A 6,000-nucleotide genomic window follows, 5' to 3' on the forward strand; every position below is an offset into this window, starting at 1 on the left:
TTTTTTTTTTTTTTTTAAGAGGGAGAAAATAAAAAGCCCCATGAGGGAAAGAATTCCTAAGAAAAAAAAACGAGAAAAAATGATAAAAAGAGAAAAGAAAAGAAGAAAAAAAAGTTTGAGTTGAAGGGGAAATGCACCGAGGTAAAGGTGGGTTTACTATACCATCATCCATGGAAGTGAGGGCACCCCTAAGGCCCCCCACTCCTCTCTTTTTTAAAATACTCTCGGGGGCAAAGAGGGTACTCCCTTCCTCCAAGAAGTTAAATGTATTCCATTGGCCCCCTAGTTTTTAAATGTAGTGCTACCCCCGAAGGAGCTGCTGGTTTGTGTTTGGTATCTGTACTCTGGCTATCAACCCCTTAAACTGGCTCGAACCCTCCCTTGGCACAACTGGTATTGGTAGCTCTCACTAACAGCAACACTGTGCAACTCAATATAATCAAATACTTTAGATGGAAGCGTATATATATATATATATATATATATATATATATATATATATATATATAGATATATATATGTGTGTGTCAACAACTGTCTCTTCCTAAACAAGCAGTCTTCAAAACATGTGCGAGGCGGCAGCGATTTATATGGGCCTCTTATGACATCACAGTCCCAGCATGCTCCGGGACCCACGGAGCTGACTAATAAATTATTATCCGTGGGTCCTGGAGTATGCTGGGACTGTGACGTCATAAGAGGCCTATATAAATCGCTGCCGCCTCGCACACCCGGCATTAAAGTGTTGAGTCAACATAAGAAGAAAAGAAGAAGGCTGGCCGCCGCTAGTAAGAGAGCTACAAAGAAGATAGCGGCGGCCAGCCCCGAAGAAGGCACCGGAGAACGAGCGGGAGAAGAACCGGGGAGCGCCTAGACGACAGCGGAGAGCGGAGAAGATGGAAGAAGACCCCCTGGAGAGCGGAGAAGATGGAAGAAGACCCCCCGGAGAGCGGAGAAGACCCCCGGAGAGCGGAGAAGACCCCCGGAGCTGACTAATAAATTATTTTAAAACCCTGTGTTGTGTGTTTATTTTATTGACACTTTTCCTCCAGGTGAATGGGTAGGGTTACGATGTACCCCCATATTCATTCACCTAGGGTGGTGGTCCGGTATCTGGGGGCCCCCTTATTAAAGGGGGCTTCCAGATTGCGATAAGCCCCCCATCTGCAGACCCCGACAACCAACGGCCAGGGTTTTTCGGGAAGAGGCCCTGTCCTCATCAACATGGGGACAGGGTACTTTGGGGTGGGGGGCCGCAGGGCGCCCCCTGCCCCAGAGCACCCACCCCCCCATGTTGAGGGCATGTGGCCTGGTACGGCTCAGGAGGGGGGGGGCGCTCGCTTTTCCCCACTCCTTTCCTGACCGGCCGGGCGGCATGCTTGGATACGGGTCTGGTATGGATTGTGGGTGAACCCCCACGTCGTTTTTTCCGCGTAGGGGTTCTCCTTACAATCTATACCAGACCTTAGGGCCTGGTATGCCCCTGGGGGGGAACCCATGATGTTTTTTTGTTTTAAAATTTGGCGTGGAGTTCCCCCTCATGATTCATACCAAACGCTGCGGCTAGAATTGGCGGGAATCCGTCGCTTCTATGATGGCTTTTTCCCATCACGGCGAGCCAACTCTGCACTGGCTCCCGCAACGGGCTCGTAGGTGGTCAATCTTGCAGAGAAGGGAGCGAGATTGACACAATATCGCGGTCACCTACTGTACCTTTCTACCTTTGGGGTCCACAGGATTGAATCCTCTGTTCCTGTAAAGCTCTAGCCAGTGAACGGCCGCATTTGTCTCCTGTTTCATAATAATATTTCCGGAATCTCTGAAGTGCTGCCTTTGCCCCTATGTTGGAGTAGCTCTTTCATTGTCTACGCAATTTAAGGAGTTCTGTCTCCCCTGTACACCTCGTGTTCTGTTTATGTTGGATCTCTAACATCTGTATATCTGTCAGTAATTGGGTCAATTGGGCCTCCCTTTCCTTTTTTATTCTGGGACCATGCTTAATGAGTACCCCTCTTATCACTGTTTTGTGCATTAAATCTTCCATCAAACTGTCATTCAATCGCCACTGTCTCCTCTTGTCAGAGGAATACTCATTCATAGTTAATGTCAGTGAGACCGGGCTTGGTCTGACCATGTAATACTCCCTATAGCCACCTCTTTAATCGCCGTTAATATACCCTGTGGAGTGAAAAATAAGTTGATTCTAGAATATACTTCATGTGGCACAGAATAGAAGGTGTAGTCCCTTTCCCTTTGAGGAACAGAAATCTGCCCTCTATATCTGTTTTTTTGTCTATTAATGTCCAGGGAATTTGTCTTGAAACCAATATAGAAACCCCTCTTGATTTAGCTGCCCTATTAAATGCATGATATGCATTGGGTTGAAGTTGTTCTTCAAAATTGGTACCTTACCCTCTCTAAAGTTTCCTGAATGTATGCCACATCTGAGTTTCAAATCTTGCATTAAAATCCTCCTTTTCTCCGGTACATTCACGTTTAGAGAAGTGACCTTTAAAACCTCCATCTCCCCTACCCAAAAGCAACAAACAAACAAAAAAAAGAAGAATAAAAAAGAAAGGAAAAAAGAAAAAGCGATAAGCAGAAAATATCAAAAAGGGTTCTAATAACCCTAATGTGTTACGTGGGGTATACTCCCCCCCCATATCACCCTCCGACAGATGAAGGGATATAAGAATATCTTTCTTAACGCACTCAACCCCCCTACCCTAAGTGAGTACTAACCCAGTGTTTCTCAACTCCAGTCCTCAAGGCGCCACAACAGGTCATGTTTTCAGGCTTTCCATTATTTTGCACAGGTGATTTGATCAGTTTCACTGCCTTAGTAATTGCCACAGCCGTTTCATTTGAGTGAAATCCTGAAAACATGACCTGTTGGGGCGCCTTGAGGACTGGAGCTGAGAAACACTGTACTAACCTACTATGGGGGATTGATTGCACATGAACCAGGGAGAGGAGCTCCCTGACCTCCCTCACGCTCCTGCTCCTTATATCATCGCCTCAATATGTGTTTATATCAATACATAATCATTTATTCTCTGTACATTTATATTCTCAACCATTCTATATTATCAATTTCTTGCCCATTGCTCTATTTCATATGATCTTCATGAAAGTAAAATTTACCGTATATACTCGAGTATAAGCCAAGTTTTTCAGCACATTTTCTTGTGCTGAAAATGCACCCCTCGGCTTAAATTCGAGTCAACTTTTTGCGCCTTATCTCCCAGACTTTTGGGACCCAGTACTGGTCAAACTTGGCACACATGTAGCCCCACTCTTCCTCTACAAGTGTGCAAAGTTTGTTGTCTGGGGGACATACAGCTAGGGAGCACCAATTTTTCAAAGCCGGGCACCCCTTCCATAGACTCCCATGTTAAACGTCAGTCTAGTCATGGACACAGTGAGGCATGGGGACAGTGAGGCATGCAGATAGACACAGTGAGGCATAGTGAGGCACAGTGAGGCATGCAGATGGACACCCTAGGCTCGAGTCAATACATTTTTCCAGTTTTTTTGTGGTAAAATTAGGTGCCTCTGCTTATATTCGGGTCGGCTTATACTCTATACTATATACTATATACGGTATATCAACATACCGCCCTCAAAGGAAGAGGGTCCGGGGAGAAGCTTTCCTCTCCATCACTGCAATATGTTATGGGTGTCCCCCCCCCCTTGTCCCCTCTTTCCCTATCTCCCTACCCCTTCCTGTCTACTTCCACAGGGACATATATCAACTGCATAATAAACCTCCCCCCTAAAAAAAAAAAAAAAAAGGGCACACCAACCCACCCTTACCTTCCCCTATCCTATACCCCTTGAGCCTATCCCTCTCCCTATCACGTTCCTACTACTCTCTAATGTCACTTCTCGGCCCCTTCTACTATTCTCCTACTCCATTGTTTGATAGCTTCTGCTCTTAGCCTTCCCCCTTGTGTCTATTTATAAATCTATAAATTAAGCAGGTGACTATAAAATAAAAACATTTCCTTTAGTGATTGATTATCTTTATTATTGTACTCTTGTATACTTATGTGTACGGCCGATCGGACAGGATTCCAGCGTACATTTGCCCGCCAGACCGTTTTCGAGCGGACAAATGTTTCTAAACTTGCTTAGAAACATGCCCGCTGGAATCCTGTCCATCGGACATGTTCGCTCGTCTGTACAGACTTACCGTACATGTCCGAGCGACTTTGACGCATGCGTGGAAGCATTGACCTTTCAGCGTCGCGCACATCGCCGCGTCATCGTCGCGGCGACGGCGCGAACACGTCACCGCGCTGTCTGTCCGCGCGGATTGTCTCTCATTTATGTATGATGGTGTGTACAGCCATCATACAGAAATCTCCGGGCGGGCATGTCCGCTGAAAACGGTACGGCGGACCGTATTCAGTGGACATGTTTGCCCGTGTGTACAAGGCCTTAGTGTTAAAGCGGGGTTCCAATCACAATTAGCAATTTTTAAGTCCCCATTCACACCTAGGCGTTTTGTCGCCTGTAGTGTGACGCCGCTGCCGCCAGAGGGCTGGAAACACATTGCCCTCTATGGAGATGGTTCACATCTCCACGCCGAACGCCGTACGCCTGTCGCCTGACGCCTGAAAAAAGGTCCCGGACCTTTTTTTCAGGCGGCTTTCGGCGTTCGGGAACCATCTCCATAGAGGGGCACATCCTAGGGGCACATTTAGGCAGACAATCGCGGCAGTTTGTCGCCGCAAATAGCGGTACAAAACGCCGCTATTTGCCGCCTCAATTCGCGGGACAAAACGCAGCGATTTCGTCCGCCTAGATGTGAATGGAGCCTAAATGTATGCAGGGCCAGATTAAGAACATCATGGGCCTAGTGCTGAGGATTTTGGTGGGGCCTTTTATAAATAATAAATAAATGCGTGGGAATGACATGAACGCAGCCCGGCCAAGGCAAGTGACCAATGGCACAGAACCCAGAAAGAATACTGGGTGAAGATGTAAGCGCCCGGGCCCCGCCTGATTCATCACAGCGCAGCACTGGAGGGCTCAGTCTGAAAATTTAAGTGTACACTAATGTGCTAATATGCTGTGCATACTTGTACATTGTGGCATAACCTACCCCAGGGCCTCTAAAAAGTAGTAATGTCAGGAAAGTTTACTACTGCTTTATTATCACAGGATCCCAGGAGCCTCTCATGGGGCCCCCTACTGACCCAGTGGTCCTTGGTGCCTAAGTGCACAGTTGCCAACATTTAAAAAATATTTTCAGGGACACTTTTTTATATAAGTGCTATATTTATTTATTTTTTTCTCTTTTTTTATTTTTTTCCCACTTCAGACTTAACCATTTACCGGAGGAAAGTAGCGAGACTTTCCCGCCATTCATTTGCCCAACAAATCTCCTTCTGGTTTCGCATCATATGTGGAAGTTTTATTTTTATTTATTTTTTGTTGTATCTATATTTTTTTTTCCCTTTTTTCTTTTTTCCTTTTTTTTTTAAAACACTTTAACACTTTAGTACCTTCATACCCTTCCACCTCCCCTTCCCTCCCCACCCCCTGTACCTCCAGTTACCTTTCTGTATCTTATATTCAATCTTATTTTCTATCTTGTTGTTTTCTTAAATTGTTTCCCGCCCTGAAAATCTAAATTATCTTACCAAATCATACCCTATGCCCTATGCACCCATTAACTCCGCAAATACCATGGAATGTTTGAACTCTGACCACTTCGACCATGTCATTTCATATTCCTCTAAGCCATCTATGTCACTTAGCCTTAAGTATTCTAAATTTTGAATGGAGTTTATTTTGTTGCACCATTCTTTAATGGGGGGACTTTCCTTGTCTTGCCAGTGACTGGCTATCAGACTTTTAGCAGCTGTTAAAAGATGGGGTAAAAGACTTTTTTTATATTGTTTCATAGGTAATCTGATCCTTTGGTGCAAACATCCCCATGGATCATCTTGAATCTCTATATCTGTTACTTTGGTGATTAATTGTCTAATC

The sequence above is a fragment of the Rana temporaria genome, chromosome 10 (genome assembly GCF_905171775.1).
Source record: "Rana temporaria chromosome 10, aRanTem1.1, whole genome shotgun sequence".
NCBI classification, from domain to species: Eukaryota; Metazoa; Chordata; class Amphibia; order Anura; family Ranidae; genus Rana; species Rana temporaria.